This window comes from Coenobita brevimanus, chromosome 35, assembly GCF_032717465.1.
Source record: "Coenobita brevimanus isolate Jiangsu-jjx chromosome 35, ASM3271746v2, whole genome shotgun sequence".
Taxonomy (NCBI): Eukaryota; Metazoa; Arthropoda; class Malacostraca; order Decapoda; family Coenobitidae; genus Coenobita; species Coenobita brevimanus.
The window spans coordinates 100177-118272 of NC_136988.1; positions in this window are offsets into that span (position 1 = coordinate 100177).

Consider the following 18096-nt stretch of genomic DNA (forward strand, 5'->3'; position numbering starts at 1 on the left):
GTACAACTGGGCTCACCTTCTGCCATGTGGTTTGCCATGGCCACACAATACAAGCCACAATTAAAAATTACCAAATCCATTGACAACAAAAACACTTACCAACGCCTACACCGTCTTCGCCTTGGGGATACATGTTGCCGGAGTAACCTTATCACCACAGATAACGGACCCCACCACTGAATGCTCACACTGCAAAATGATCACGCCCTACCCACTCCTACATTACCTCCTCCGCTGTCCAGCCACTTCCCGCATCAGAACAAGCTCTCCCGATATCCCCAAAACCCCGACATCCCTCGGTCCCACACTGCAGCTTTCTAAACCTGAAAGCACACTTAGAAACACTGCCGCCACAGTTGTTGCCACCTCCCACCTTCCCACTCTCATTGAAGAGTAGTGCGTAGCACTCCCCCTCCAACTTAAAAAAAAAAAAAAAAAAAAAAGAATAAAAAAAGACTGAACAAACAACTACTCTCAGCCCATAACCTACCAACTGGGCTAATATATGGCTCTGGTCCCCTCTACAGGGGGGAAAATCTTTGAACGAACGAAACAGAACGAACGGGCTGGTGACACTGACGGAGGCGGCTCCTGGCCAGGCTAATCAACGCTGACCCCATTGACAAATGGTATCAACTCGACCCACAGCCAATTGCAAGGTAGTGCTTTGAAATTGTCGATGATAGTATGATGGATGGTGATGATGATGATGATGATGATATAATGATGATGTGTGGACCTATAGCAATGTGGTATTAAGTCGACCCATAGCTAGTTGCAAGGTATTTGTGCCATAAAGACACTTTAATCTGGTCGTGTGTATGATGATGATAATGACTGATGATTTGATTCAAATGCACAGCCATGACTTCATATGAGTTCATCGGAAATTTCTTAGCCAGCATTGCGTCGTATCTTGTGTATTTCTCTTTCCTCCCTCAGAGACAGGGAATATCCTTTCCCCTTCCCATACTCTTTTCTTGTGTGTAACTTCCTATATTGCTATCACATAGAAATAGTTCATGTAACAGCCCACATTGCCACAACCGGTAGGGGAATGTGGGCAAACTTTGGCTGTCCCGTACCACAATTCACTCTGAGATTTTAACCTTCCCTGTATTGCAACGTAGTATATTGATGATGTGAGCTTAAAGCAAGGTAACACTGTGTTAGGGTACTGTCCTTGGGTGATGATGGGAACGGTGAGACTTGCACGGCAAACCACTTTGATTTTGCTAGTACTGGCCGTAGAAATACTTTGATGATAAGGGTTCGTTATTGCTTTGTGTTAGGTCTTGGTGATGACGGCAACCTGTTGCAAGGCAAAAGTCAACTCTTCTCCTCGGTCTACTTAACTTTAAAAGGTAGTAAAGGAGAGATGACTGAGACTATGCGTGATCGAGTTATAGGTGTCCAGTCACTAGGCGTACAACGTATCCGAGAGGGCAAGGGTAAATTTGTGGCCCTAGGGCCCTATATTCTGCAGCATTTGTCGTTGTTTTGGCAGATATCTGGTACCACTGGAAAACAGCTTTCACCACAGTTTAAATATGTGAAGCAGAGATTTAAGGTAACTATAAATTCAAACTTCTAAAAATAACTCGTGTAAAAAGTACCCTAGTGGTGCAGGTGGGCCGGCCTTCTCCCGGCATATTTGTCTTTACTTGGCGCCCGGACGAGTAAGTACCATATTATCTGGCTGAGTGGAGCGAGAGAGAGAGAGAGAGAGAGAGAGAGAGAAGAGGCTCCATTTCTCACATCGTAAAGTGGAAGGTAATCTCTATCTCTCCTTATACCCTAGATAGATTGAAAAGGATAGATAGATGAGCAAAGATTAGTTTGCCCTTCTACTCCTAGAGCAATATAGTCTCCGTCATAACCATTCCGGAGAACATCACTTCAATTCTTCCTTCTTGTTACCGCCAGACTGATTTTATCTTCAGCTTAGGAAGGATGACCTCGAATAAAAAGCTTTTCGCGGTCACCTACATTCCAGTTCACGGTACTCTTGAATGACACTGGTAGCGTACGAGCCAAAATCCACCATCATTAGTCTACAGTATAGCCCTTTGTTACGGTATATTTCCCTGGTGTGCTTGTAAGTGTGCTGTCGCCTTTTGTTCCATATTACAGGTTGCAGGTGTGAGACTTCTGGAGCTCCCTTTTCTCAGCGCATTTATTGCGCGTATTGCACCTCGTTCTCTTCTTACTGGATGTTATTAGGAAAGTTGTTGTTTGTTTCTCGCTTTTTTCAGCTGGAATAATCCCTTCAGTAGGGAGAGGCTTTATGTTAGAAAATAAAGCAGCGTAAAAAAACGTAAATTCTGGTTAAAAAGAGGATCATGACCATTGTATTGTAATTGGGAACGCGAAGGGGAAGTCGAAGTACTGTCCTGCTCCTGATTTGACGGTAATTAAAAAGGGACACCTGTAATTAAAGGTGATTAGCCCACATCCCTCACTGCAGGTACGGTAAAGGTGAGACGTGTCCACTATCCTCATCAGGGTATTTCAAAAAATTGTCGTAAATCCAATAGGGGAGCTTTGTCTTTACATTTGCAGCTTTCAGTTTGTAATACTGAATCCTGGCTGCAGCATCCAGGTAGACGTCCTGTTTATTCTCGTTGTTACCAGACGATTTTATTCAGCATACTTCTGGAAAAGGTCTGTCGTACTGGAGGGGTCATCTCTTCCTGTTCTATAAGTCTGTCATCTGTGTTGAATAAAACTGGAAGAAAATATTAAGGAATGAAGAAGTGCATCCCCAGGGTCAGAGAGTTGATCAAGCAGACCTAAATGTGTGTGTGTGTGTGTGTGTGTGTGTGTGTGTGTGTGTGTGTGTGTGTGTGTGTGTGTGTGTGTGTGTGTATCTTTTTTCTCGCTGCCATGGACTCACCTAGGTATTCCACTGAGGCAAATATCATACCCTATTTCTATACTTAGCGGAGGGGAACATATCGCGGTCAGGGGTTCATCGTATCCATCCTCGAGTTTTGGCATCAGTTGGGATTCGGAATAATAATCTTTTTAGTCGCGTTATTCTCGTTGTAGTAAGTAAGTAAGCTCCCTAACTTACCCTTTTCCTTACCGGTTTATTTTTGCTTGCATCTCATTACATAATTCCTTGCATTGTTATTCTTTTGCCTTCCATGATGCAGGTGAAAGTTAAAAAAGATATACGCAATATACAGGAGAGTAGTAAGGCACACTTATGGAAAATAATTCGCTATGGATAAAGGTGGAAGTCAGGAGCCACAAGGAACCACCTTAACCGACGACGAACCTACAGGCTCTTAATCCCATCAGTCTGAGCATTATTTCCTTCACTACTGCAGACAGAGTGGCGCAAAAAGAAGATATGGAACGTTGTGGTGGCGCTGTAGTATGTGCTGGTGTTTTTGTAGAGAATATGGAGAATGCGAGACTGACTAGGAGAGAGTATGTGTAGAGTGTGGGAGTGAAGGTGGAGGTGTGGTGTGAGAAACCGAGTGATGAGATGGAGGGGTCGGGTGGGAGGTGGAAGGTAGATGAGTAGAGGAGGGTTTAAACTGGAGAGAAGGAAGCGTGGGATGGCAAAGGATAGAATGAGCCTGGAGACGATGAGGGATTTGTAGTCACCATTTCCTAGATTCAGTTATCTTATTATAATAATCGTTGACAAATTTTTAGAGGCCTTGTCTATGCTGAATGAAAACGTGTGGGTGATAAGAAGATACCGATGCCGAGAAACGTTTGTATATAGCAAAGGATTAATGGGGGCCTTCTAACATGAATTTACAGATACCCGGAATAACGTTTGCATATAGATGGGATTAATAGAGACTTTCTGGTCGATATACCGACACTGAAAAACGCTTGCATATAGAAGGGGTTAATGGAGGACTTTCTAACCACGTCTTCAGCGTAGGTCAGACGGGTTCACCTGGACAGCCCCCTCCACCTCGCTCTCTCTTCTTGCCCAGCGAGTAATAAACGGAAAAGACGATCCCAGATTGTATCTGGGAGTCCGGGGGAGAGGTGCCAGATTCAGTCACGTTATTACTACACGTGCGAATTTCCCGCTACTGAGTGAAATCTTCCCGGGTTAATGCCTTGGAATCCCGGTGATGTCCATTCTTTTTTTTAAGTTTATTCTTGTTATTATAGTCTGTTTGTTTTCATCTGACGGAACCAGACCACTCCCACAAAGAGAAGTGCTAAGTCGTGGTTTGCGCTGAAATTCAGTGGGCCTCAGTTAAGAGATAGTAAATGAGTCTCCTTGGTTACTAGTCAAATCTGCTCTCCAGCACGAATGCATAAAAAAATACCCCGCCGAATTGAAAGGGTTAAAATTTGTTATCACGTGAAAAGGAAAAAAAGATTTTATAAGAGATAGTTTTCCACTGTTTAGCCGCAGTTCCTTCTTCCATGCTTAAAAAAAAAATTGTCCCTTGGCATGGAATAAAATCGTCTGGCGTTGGTCATAGAAACTGGTTAACTCCTTCAGTCCGATGACACAGTTTTATTTTAATTCTGTCTGTCTATTTCTGTCTTCTCTGTCTTGTCTCTGTCTCTCTTTGTCTCTCTCTCTCTCTCTCAAGACGATTTTAAACTTGGAAAAGACCCTTAGTGGCAGAAGGGGTTAATGAAGGCTAGATATAACCCTATCCAGTTCGACAAATCCCCCTTTAAGCTGGATAAAATCGTCTGGAGATTGCACGAATAAGATTACAGTACTCGTAGTGAAAAGGGTTGTGTACCTTCACATTAGCCACACCGCACACCCTCAATCCCTCGAATTCTAGGACAGTGAATGAAACGAGCACTCCTTCCTTGCATAGCTTGGCTCCGCCTGGCCAGGCCTTAACGTCACTATGCCCGAGACTTCCAGCGACTCTGCTCAGTGCCTGCACGCGACCGTTGAGGGGGGCACCAAACAGCAACAGATCCGTGTCGCCAGGAGCCACTTCCATCCAGGGTAACCGTGAATTGGTTCAACGTGAGATCGTGTTACGGTTTTATCAAACTCCGGGACACTGGCGTTGATGTTTTCGTGCACGCTTTTGGGATCGTTGCACCAAATCCACGGCATTTCCAGCGGCTCACTTGCCGAGGGAGAGACGGGTGGAGTTTCGTGTTGTACAGGCTTCCCAAGGGTCCCGAGGTACATAAGACGTGTCAAATACTGGGCCGGGTGGTGTTGCTGTGCAGGGCTCTGCCCGTGCACGGCGGCGTCACCTCCTGCCCAGAGACGCCAGCCAAAGGGTCCTGGAAGTGCTGGCAACACAAACACACTCGTTGTACTGCGATGTGTATCATGACGGCTGAAGGCTTTTATGGGTGGGGTAGCGGCAAGGCGGTTCTTGGCTGTTTCTCCCTTCCTCAGATCTTTGAGGAGAACGGCCTTCCACGCCTTGCTATTCCTCGAAGCTTCACCCGCGATCCTCGTCTCCCCCTCGTCAGGAGCGTCCAGGCCCGGCGACAGCAGCCACCACCACCTCGCACGACACCGCGAAAACGGCTGTGTTTGGATGCCCCTCTCAACCGGACGACTGGCGCCACCACCCATTGAACCTCTGGATCACCGACCCGGAACCGTCACAGGCCATGGATATTGAGCATGGGGAGACTGTCGTGGGAGGTCCACCTCCCTTCTCGTCAGGAGCTGAGGAAGGAGCGTCCGTCCGTCCCCCGTCCCTCAGTACATCTGGACGCAGCGGAGCCCTCCTCCGTGCCCTCTCCATCTGCTCCTGACGAAGTGGAGGAGCCTCTTCCACCTTCACCACCGCCTGCCGCCATCGCCTTCTCTTCTTCTCTCTCCTCCACCTAAGGAGAAGAGGAAGAAACAAAAGAAGAAAGGGGGAAGGGCAGACCAGAGCGACCCTCCCTCTCCGTTGCTCGCCGAGGATCGAGGCCCTCCCTCTTCGCACCACTCTCAGGGACTCGTGGATCTCCGATGCCCGCACGGGATGCGGACCTGGAAGAGCTATTTCCGTCTGCTGCTGCCTCACGGATCCGATCAACGACGAAGATACACTCGCTTCTCGTCTATCAGACTTTGTATCAGAAGATCCGTGAGGCATACATCTCCAACTCCCTCCTCTCTCATCTGAGGAAGCTGCCATCCGTGAGGGCATCGGGTTTGATCCACCACGTGCTGCCCTCGTCAACTATATCAGCCACCAGACTGCTCTCGTAACTGCTGAGCCACGCCTGATCTTGTCCTTGCCTTGCTGCTTCGTCTTGCAGTTTTTGTCACCGCTACTGCTCAGCCGTTTGAGAGCTACTTTATGCCACTTCTGACTGGACGGGTTCTATGTTTGCCTGTACCTCACCATATGTTGTGAGGCAAATATCACAACAACAACAACAATAAAACGAGGTACACTTAAGAGACATGAAAGTTCTGCCTGGTATTCTGCTGCTGCTCCCACTTAACACTTAGAGAGAGAGAGAGAGAGAGAGAGAGAGGGGGGGGCAAAGGTGCGGGGAAATCCGTCACTTTCCTGTATTGTATCAGAGAGGGAATAATTAGGGGGAGAAGCATACGAAGCCTCTCCCAGCTTAGGAATACTCTAAGGCAACAGAGGGAAGTAAAAAGTAGAAGAGATGAGGTGAAATATTGGTGAAGTTTTTGTGTCTGGCTGTATAGTACTGTTAGTTAACAACTACACTTTCACACACACACACACACATACACACACACACACACACAAACCTCAACCCCAGTGCCCTTTTATGCTCAGTGACCCGTACTTAGGCTATGGTGTCATGTGTTTACTTCTTTCCAGAGCTGAAGAATATTGTCTGAGTATTAACCCTCTTATTCCCTGACATTTTATTATTCTAGCTATTTCCAGACGATTTGATTTAGTTAAGAGGGTCTGCTTGAAGTGGCAGGTCTTGATATAACCCTTAAGGAAAGCCACGACATGCCATGACTCTGGTACAACAGCTGGGAGCAGGAGAAAAATAATGATGCTCTGTTCTTGTCTAGCAAGTGAAAAAGTTTTGGGTGTTTCTCGGCTATACTTGGCTCTATGGGAAAAGAGAGAGAGAGAGAGAGAGAGAGAGAGAGAGATAGATAGAGAGAGAGAGAGTATGAGGATGCAGATGACAGAAATAGGAACAAAACACATCCAGCTACTCACTTAAACCTCAAGAGCAGAGTGACCATGTGGGAAGGGACTCCAAGTTTTAGGCCACATTACAAAACACAGACCCAAAGCAATGTACAGGAAAAAAGCACCACTGGGCCAAAAACAATATACGAAAAACAATGGGGCCTTGTAAAATCAAAAGACAACAAGGAGGGCTGGAGATCAGGCTGTGTTGATTGCCTTGATTGTCTCCTCTATCTGAAACAGAGCGTTGGAAACTACGGGAGTCATTTTCTGGACACGAGGCAGGAAGGAGGGCGGGAGGGAGGGCTGTAATGTACTGCCTCTTCCATTCAACGACAACACTAGCAGTTGGCCCTTAATTATCTACGGAGGATCTTCTTCTTCTTTCTTTCCTCTCTCTCTCTCTCTCTGTTTTTTGTCTGTACTACATTAGAAGGACGCACCGTGCCGATTGTGTGCACCAATTTTTTAACACGCTGAGAGAGAGAGAGAGAGAGAGAGAGAAAGTGTAAATTTTTCCCTGTGTAGTAACCACATCTCAAGACACTCCTAAATAAACACACACACAAACACACAAACTTATATACACAGAACAGGCGAAACTTGGACTGTTACACTCGTAGACTTTCAGGCAGCCAAAATTTCTTAACGAATATATAGCCCATCGAAAGTTAGGTTAGGTCACTTTGGGCAGGGTTTGGTCTGATTAGGTAATTTTTGGTTGGGTTGGTTTCAGTTGGACTAGATATAGACGGATTAGGTTAGATTGCTTTAGAATACGTCGGTTTAGATAGGTTTTGGGTTGGGTTTTATTTAGGTTAGGGTTAGCTGGGTTAGGTTCAGTTGGATTAGGGTCATTTTAGGCTTGACTTGGGTTGTTAGGTCGGGTATGGTATGAAGTTAAGTGAGACTGGGTTTCAGGATTAGGTAGGGTTAGAAGCGGTTAGGTCTGCGTGGCAGAATTGGTTAGGAAGTAGGTATGGGCACAGCATGTGGAGGTTACGTGAGATTGTGAGGTTAAAAACAATTAGACTGGGTTAGATGAGGTTAAGTTATATTAGGTTGGGTTAATTTGGGATGGATTAGGTCATTCGAGGTTAGGCAGGGTTCAGTTAGAGTAAATATAGATAGGTTAGTTGAGACTAGGTCTATATAAATTGGTTTATGCATTACGGTCTATTGTTCGTCAGTCCTTCCAAAGTCAAATATCACAGGAGGTGGACGTGGTTGTGTGTGTGTGTGTGTGTGTGTGTGTGTGTGCGCTCGCTTCGTGTTTCGTCTATTTTATACATTTTTGTGTGCCTTGTGTGACTGAAACTTTGTGTTTGTATGTTTCACTTCTCGTGTGACTGAGGGTGGACTGCTTAAGAATACCCCCCTTTATAGTTACGATTGCCCCTTCCTCAGTATAGCATATGTTTTTAGTTTATTTAGCTTTCTCTGGACGATTGTATAAGAGCTTCGTGGAAAATACTAGAACTAGAACGATGGCAGTTGATACAGCCTTGTGTACCAGATATCCTGCCCAAGTTTCATTAGCAGATACGTTGCCCAAGTTGAAGAAAGTCGTCTGAAGTAAGAATAAGCTTGAAGAGACGTTGCTGTACTGAAAGTCGTTGTATATGCCTTGTTTTATGTCTTTTCGTATGTGGCTGCGAGATAACAGACTCAAGTTCAGTCTTTTATGGCAAGCGTTAATAGATATCTCAGTGCTTTCCTTAATATGAAGATTAATATGTCACTGGAATGTGTCTAAAGCTTTCCTACTTCTCCCTCTCCTCAAGTAAATAGATGTTTACTGTCTATTAAACTCGTCCTATTGGTAATCTGTCGATGGTATGCGATTTTAAAGCCTCCTGCCTCCCTCTCGTGCAAGGGTGTTTAGTATCTATTACACTTAACTCCCGTTGGTAATGGGTCAATAGCACGTTTTAGCTTCCGACTCTCCCTCGTGCAAGAGCTTTTACTGCTTATTACACACACTATAATCCGGGGAGTCGTACACGTCCTGTCTGATTATACAATGACAACTCTCTCAAATCATTCATGGTCTTCTCATAGCTTTCATCTAGCCTCTTGAACCACGTTGTCTCGTCTGCTTATACTTTATCTCCTTACCAGTCCTCATCAGCCTCCCTAACCACCTATCCAAGCCGTATATTACTCAAACCGGGATCTAAGCTACGAGAAGAAAGACTAAAATAAAACTGAATCTACCAACACTACAGGAGAGAAGGAAAAGAGGTGATATGATAATGTTATAGTAAATGCATATCAGTGGGAAGGAGGAAAATAGACATAAATGATTACTTAACATATGGGGAAGCATCAGCAAGAGGACACTACAAAAAAAAACTTGGCATAAGAAGAGAGGTGATGAAGACGTAAGGAAATTCAGTTTTAAACTCCCAAAACAGAGCAATTGATCAATGGAATGCAAATTACCGAATGAAATAGTGTGTGCCAAAACAAGTCACAAATTTAAGGATATGTACGATAAATATGGTTTAAGACACGGAACAGTACGCAGCTTGACTCATTCCTGTAAAGATACAATTAGGGTAAGAAACACACACACACACACACACACACACACACACACACACACACAGTACACAGGGAACCTCACAAATAGTGGTAAGAAGCAGACAAGAAACATTCAGGATATTATGGATCTACAGTAAGAAGTGTGAACTGTCGGGGTAGGGGTTGCGTAGAGAGGCAGACCGAAAAAGACCTTGAGACGAGGTCATAGAGTATGACCTCAGGGATAAGGGACTGGAATAGGAGGCTGCCAGAGATCAAGCAGCGTGGGAGAGCCATCACAGTGTGACTAAAAGGGCCTTGACGCATGCAAGCTTATTGGAGCTTTTATAAAAGATACGATAAGCCGATCACAGTACAAAGCAACTGATTAAGTGGCCACATAAAGAATCTAAAGTGTAGAATCCGCAATGCAGGGCATAGATATCAGCTGGGAAATAAGCCAGGAAAGATGTGATAAACTGTAGATTAGCTGGAAAGAATGGAAAACACAATCCACTGAGTGTCCACATATAGAGCCACATGGAAATTTGGGTATTAGACCACCGCCATTAAGAAATAAAAGGACCTTTGAACATGAGGCAACGTAAGAACAAGAGAGAGAGAGAGAAAATAAAAACGAAAACGACAATGGACGGTATAAAGATTCGTCGAAGTTACGTAAGGGTCCCTCTACATTTTGTGGGAATTTTCTTTATTGCAAGCCCCGCCCCCAATGCGGCGTCTACCTGTCTGCCTGTACCCATTTAAAACCCCCTATGTCCCAGCTTCAGCGACCCTCAGTGTCGCTCTTGGATGGTAGGATGTAAATCTGCTTCTGGTTAGCGCATGGCGCCAGGCCGTCTAACTATTCATCCGCCTCTCGTGCCATCAGCGCCTCAGTTACCAAATGTTGAGGTGGAGTGTAGACGTGCACGCCGCCCAGTTCCGTGGCGCCTGGCTGTCTGGCTGTTGTACCCTGCAGGTATCAATGCACGTTGTCTCGCGTCATGGCTGAGGGTTCACTTAAGCACCAATAGTTTATTTATTACTGACCTCTTTTATTAATCAACTACTTTCTAGTTCACACCCTGCAACTCACTTAAGACTCTAAACCACCCCTACACCCATTATCAAGATCACTTGGCAGCCACGTAATAACCCGCCATCCTCATATCCAGCACCCCTGCCTCAAACCCTGACTTCCATACTGGCCCTTCACTCCACCCCTCCCTTTCACTTATCCACCCTACCCAAGCCCCCCTAGGGCTACAACACCTTACCCCAACACCCGTATCCTATCTTCCTACCCAGGCTTCTGGAGCCGGAAAAATCAGATGAACCTGAGAGGCAGCCAGCATGTCAAGCTAATGCTTGGCAGAGAAAGCCGTGATGCTATTCACCTCCTCCCGTCCTTAAGTAACAACACTGTGCACGTGCGAGACCTCCCCCCTTCCCAACATCAAACACACGCATGTTTGGGGTTAAGCCCCGACACTCTTTCTCTTAGTCTAAATTCTTCCTCTCCTACTTAAAAAAAAACACACACACACACACACATGCACTTTACACAATGCAACCAGGAAGCTGAGCTCTCAGTAAGGCCGGGAGTTTAAACTAAGGCCTAGTTCCTGCCGTCGTGTCGTCGCCCTTGTTGCATAACACTCATCACAGAGACACAATCATTCGTCCCTTCCTTCCTGTCCCCCCCTTTTCTATACGTCATTATTATTATTATATATTACTTGTTGGTGCACCTGTGCGGGCGAGATGGGCTCAGCCAGTACGGGGATAGTGACATCAGTTGTCACCTCATCTACAACCTCATTGTTCAGCATCCTCTCTGTTCAGCACAGACTCAAAATGGAATTTAAAATCCTCATCACAGGGGCACAAGATTTCTATCAGGGTCTGTCCATGTTAAAGTCTCCTTTTCCAATCAATTGCTCTCCACTGTTACTCTTGCGTCATCAGCACATCATCCAGCAGCCTCTCCCACCGTACCAAGATTGCTACCACCTATCTCTACTGCTCTGTCTACCCTGCCTACATTGTCCTCCGCACACGAGTATAAAGCGTCAGTGATGCGCTTCTCTAAAGCATCAACATTTACATAATCTTCATTAGGTACTCTTTGCATAATATCATTCACAAATGCTTCTTTGCTGATTCTGTTAAATCTGAGTGACTTTCTCATTAAACAAGTCTTGCCAGCATTTCCATGAAAGTAGCTGCGTGATCCCCTAGCGACCCCGCCCTCGTCATGAGACTGTCCAAATCAACGCCTCCGAACACGTAACTGTTACTGTAATGGGGGCAATGGATCGGAAGAGAGGTCACCCCGCCTTAACACAGAAAAATCACTCATATATAGTCTATCAGAGACGGTGACGCCACACACGTCATCCACCTCCAGAAACCCAGGTGCTGCGTCTCCGATATGTTTTATCACTCAGGAAAATGTTTGTCAGCATACATGAGAGTTAACTGTTATTGACAACCAATCTGTTATCAATACATATAGTACTACAACAATTCAGCGTTATCGTTAGCAAATTCTGTTTACATCATCGTGAATCACTGGGTATGACATATCATTTACATTAGGTATCTCCGCTATCGACAATAATTGCCCACACTTTTCCCAAATCTAGCATTCATGTCACCAATTATGATGTATATCCTTTAGGTGTACCTCAGAATTTACTTTTAGTTGGATTGAGGCAAATAAGTCGTGGGAGTAATACGGGGAGTCACATGGAGGAATATAACAGAAACCAAACAACACACCCTCAGTGTTACGAAACTGCATCCAGACTTGATCTCCAATGCTTGTGTCGACATCAAATACCAACGTAGATAACCAGTTCTTATTACAGACAACCGTTCCACCCCGTTCCGCTGAACCAACTACCTTACTCCTATAAGTCACATATCCGGCGAATGACACTGGCATAGACGTCTTAACCTCATTAATACTAATCATATTACGTGTCAAGTGGGGTTGGTGGAGGATTAGTGCCCCTCCCTGTAAAAACAATTAACTCTAAGCCCTTGGCCACCCCGTGTGGGATACATGGCGTCTGGCAATGAATGAATGAATGAACATCATAATTATGTAGCATCTGCTGCACACTGGTTTTTTATAACTTTGTGCGCACTCCACCTATATTCCACGACAGTACGCTTATTTTCCTTACTTGCTATGGTGATCCAAAACACACACACACACACACACACACACACACACACACACACACACACACACACACAAATGAAGACATACTATTAAAGATAATAACATCAGTCATCAGACCAACCCTGGAGTATGCGTCAGTAGTCTGGAGTCCTCATCTAAAAAAACACATAGATAAGACTGAAAAAGTTCAAAGGGCAGCTACAAGATGGGTACCAAGCTTAAGGGATCTAAGCTACGAAGAAAAACTGAATCTACCTACACTACAGGAGAGAAGGAAAAGAGGAGACATGATTATACTATATAAATGCATATCAGGGAAGGAGAAAATAGACATAAATGAGTATATAACCTATGGGGATGCATCAGCAAGAGGACACTGCAAAAAACTGCATAAAAGGAGAGGCAATATAGACGTAAGGAAATTTAGTTTCCCAAACAGAGCAACTGATCAATGGAATGCACTACCGAATGAAATAGTGTGTGCCAAAACGTTTCATAAATTTAAGGATATTTATGATGAAAATGGTTTAATACACGGGACTACGAGCTTTATTCATTCCTATAAAGATACAATTAGGTAAGAACACACACACACACACACACACACACACACACACACACACACACACACACAGTACAGGGAACCTCTACAAATAGTAAGAAGCAGACAAGAAACATTCAGATATTATGGATCTACAGTAAGAAGTGTGAACGTCGGGGGTAGGGTTGCGAGAGGCAGACCGAAAAAGACCTGAGACGAGGTCATAGAGTGTGACCTCAGGGATAAGGGACTGAATAGGGAGGCTGCCAGAGATCAAGCAGCGTGGAGAGCCATCATGTGACTAAGGCCGACGCATGCAAGCTTATTGGAGCTTTTATAAAAGATACGATACGATCACAGTACAAAGCAACTGATTAAGCAGCCAATAACTTAGTGTAGAATCCGAATGCAGTATAGATATCGCTGGGAAATAAGCCAGGAAAGATGTGATAAACTGTAGATTAGCTGGAAAGAATGGAAAACACAATCCACTGAGTGTCCACATATAGAGCCACATGGAAATTTATATTAGACCACCGCCATTAAGAAATAAAAGGACCTTTGAACATGAGGCAACGTAAGAACAAGAGAGAGAGAGAGAGAAAATAAAAACGAAACGACAATGGACGGTATAAAGATTCGTCAAAGTTACATAAGGGTCCCCTACATTTTGTGGGAATTTTCTTTATTGCAAGCCCCGCCCCCAATGCGGCGTCTACCTGTCTGCCTCAACCCATTTAAAACCCTCATGCCCAGTCAGCGACCCTCAGTGTCGCTCTTGGTATGGTGTAGTGTACATCTGCTTCGGTTAGGCCAAGGCGCCAGGCCGTCTACCTATTCATCCGCTTCTCGCTGCCACACCACAGACACCAGCCATCACCGCCTCAGTTACCAAATGTTATACGGGGAGTGTATACGTGTGCCGCCCAGCTCCGCGGCGCCTCGCTGTCTGGTTACCCACAGTACCAATGCACACCAGTCTCGCGTCATGGCAAGGGCGGAACATGTTCGTGTTTCGCTGAGGGTTCACTTAAGCACCAATAGTTTATTTATTACTGACCCTTTTATTAATCAACTACTTAGTTCACACCCTGCAATTCACTTAAGACTCTAAACCACCCCTACACCCATTATCAAGATCACGGCAGCCACGTAATAACCCGCCATCCTCATATCCAGCACCCACGCCTCAGACCCTGTACCACCCCTACACCCCCCATCAAGATCATGACTACAGCCCAATACTCCGCGCACCCCCAAGAGAACCTACCCTGACTCCCCTTCCTCCATTCCTCCCCCCTACCTCTTCCCCTTTCCTTATCCCCCTACCCAAGCCCTCTAGGGCTACAACACCTTACCCAAACACCCGTATCCTACCATCCTACCCAGGCTTCTGGAGCCGGAAAAGATCAGATGAACCTGAGAGGCAGCCAATAAGCTAATGCTTGGCAGAGAAAGCCGTAGCTATTCACTCCTCCCGTCCTTAAGTAACAACACAGTGCACGTGCGAGACCCCCCCCCCTTCCCAACACCAAACACACGCACGTTGGGTTAAGCCCCGACACTCTTTCTCTTAGTCTAAATTCTTCCTCTCCTACTTAAAACACACACACACACACACACACACACACACACACACACACACACACACACACACACACACACACACACATGCACCTTACACAATGCAACCAGGACCAGAGCTCTCAGTAAGGCCGGGAGTTTAAACTAAGGCCTAGTTCCTGCCGTCGTGTCGTCGTCCTGGTTGCATAACACTCATCACATATACACAATCATTCTTTACCTTCCTTCCTTTCCCCCCCTTTTCTATACGTCATTATTATTATTATTATTGTGTGGGCCTGACGTTGTGCGGTGAATGCAAGTCCCGCTCTCACTGGTAGGTCTTCCCATGCTTGACTTCCAAGTCCACTGATGATCACGGTCAGTAGGACCTGTAAAAAGGGTCAACTTTTATTTTAGGTATTCTATAGGCCTATCCATAATATTAGGTAAGTCTGTTACCTGTCCCGTAGATCTTTAACTATAGGTTTTTCTTCCTCCTTCGGCATCATCAATCGAATCAGCCACCGCACCTTCTTCTTGCTCTTCGTGCAAGCTCTGCACGCTTTGAGTACTTTCCTCTGTTTCCTGCAATTGTGAGGCGTTTCCTTCGTCCGCTCTTTCTACGTCTAAAATATCTCTCAGTTCATATTTTTGCACTTCCTCTGGTGGGAGAGGATCCTCATGGAGGGGATATGCTCTCCGCACATTACCATTCATTGTCTCGTCTAAATTATCTTCGTGGGCAAGCCTGACTCTGTCTGTGTGGACTTTCATGACTCTCCCCGTGTTTATGTCTACCAGTTTTACTATCACATCACTAATTTTCCCTTTCACTCTAAAAGGTCCATCGTATAGAGGTTGAAGTTTCTTAGGCTCTCCTGGCTTGGGAATCTTTCGTACATAAACCCTATCTCCTGTACGAATCTCTTTTACTTTTGCTCTCGATGTCTGTTGATTCTCCATGGCCTCTTGACTTTCCTCAATGTACCTTAAACATCTTTTAAAGGTACGATTAGCTTTAATGGCCATCTCATTTTTATAGTTATCCAGATCATAGCAGATCGGTTCCTGTTTTACGACATCATACGGGACACCAGGGTCCCTTAGGAACATGAGGTAGAATGGGGATTCCTTTAACACTCTGTGATACGCTGTGTTATATGCCCATGTGGCAAAGCACAACATTGAATCCCATATTTATGGATTATCCTCTACTAAACTCCTTAGGTATTTCATTATCGTGGCATTGGCTTTCTCAATCACCCCATTGACAGACGGGTGATACGCTGTTGTTGTTGTCTGTTTCATCTTTAGCAACTCAGCTATTCCTTTAAGAGTTGCATTAACGAACTCTGTTCCTTGGTCTGTGACCATCCAGCGTGGTGCTCCATGAACACACACGACATTTTTCACGAATGCTCTGGCAACCTCATCAGCAGTCTTCGTGCGAAGCGGGACGGCTATCAAATATCGTGTCCTCACATCTATTACTGTCATAATATATTTATATCCCTCTTCACTTGAATTTATAGGGCCGATCAAGTCCATATGAATTCTCTCAAAAGGTACTCCTACTCTAGGGTATCGCTGCAACGGCGCCGGGGCGTCCCCCGACGGCTTGAAGCGGTTGCAAGTAAGGCACGCCTTGCAATAATTCTCAACATCTTTATTCATCCGTGGCCACCAACTAAATCGCTTTAGTCTTTCTAAAGTTACTTTGATTCCCCCATGACCTACAGTCGGTAATTTATGAGCTATCTCTAAAGCACTCTGTTTGCATTCATCAGGAGTTACAACTTGCATTAGTCTCTCATCATAGTCATTTGTAGCGAAGTGATAGAGTAATCCATCCTCAACCATGAACTCACTAGTACTAACTCCTAGTGCTCTATGTGCATCTTTAATTTCTTCTCTAGTCACTTCTACTTCTCCATCTCGTACACATTGAAGATACTGTTCCTTCATTCTTTTATACAGTGGATGAGCATCCTGTCTGGGTTTCACTACCAACTCTCTCCATCTTATTATATCTCTTTCTTTATCTTCATCGATCCTGGATATCTGATAATCCCCTTTCTCGCACTCACTATCATCATCATCATCATCCTTGGTTCTCTCTCTTATCTTTGGTTTTGTACCCGTAACTGCGAGAACTCTGTCCTCCGACAACACTTGGCCTCGAAGTCTAGATAAGGTATCCGCTACAACATTATCCTTGCCTGGTATATAGGTTATCTTAATGTTATACTCGGCAACCAAAAGTTGCCACCTAGCAATTCTTCCACTAGGGCTGGTTGCGTTCAGCAGCCAGACCAGGGGTCTATGATCCACACGAACTCCACCTCGTAACCCAATATTAAGCTCCTGTTTACCTGGAGACCATATACTATAGCCAAAACATCTCTCTCTATAGTGCTATATTTCACCTCAGCAGAGTTTAACCGTCTGCTAAAGTAGGTGATAGGCCGTAAATGACCTGCGTCGTCTTTCTGCTGTAATACTCCTCCTATAGCAGAAGAAGAAGCGTCTGTAGTCAGCACAAATTTCTTTGTGAAGTCTGGAAACTGCAAAGTCACTCCTTCGAGCAACTCGTGTTTCAGTGTTTGAAACGCAGTCTCTGCTTCAACACTCCATTGTATCGGGGTGTTATCTCTCTTTTTATTCTTTCTACCACCTGTCAATTTAATGAGTGGTCCAGCCTTCTCAGCGTAACCCTGAATATACCGTCGGTAGTAATTAGTCATTCCGAGGAAGGACTGCAATTCACAGACAGTTTTGGGAGTGGCTATATCACGAATAGCATTCACCCTTTGGGGTTGTGGTTTTATTCCTTTGGCACTAACAACATGTCCCAAATAGTCCACTTCTGATTTAAAAAATGACACTTGGACAACCTTAGAGAAAGATTGACATCACTCAATCTTCCCAGCACTATATCTAAATTCCTTAAATGTTCCTCCCAAGTCTCGCCCTGAATGATTATGACATCCAGGTACACATGTGTGATGGAGCCCGTAAGCCCAATTAACATATGGTTAATCACTCTCTGAAACGCAGCTGGTGCTTCTTTAAGTCCAAAGGGAAGCACATTGTACTCCCAGTGACCTTCAGGAGAGGAAAAGGCTGTCTTTTCCTTACAATCCTCTGATAATGGTATCTGTTGG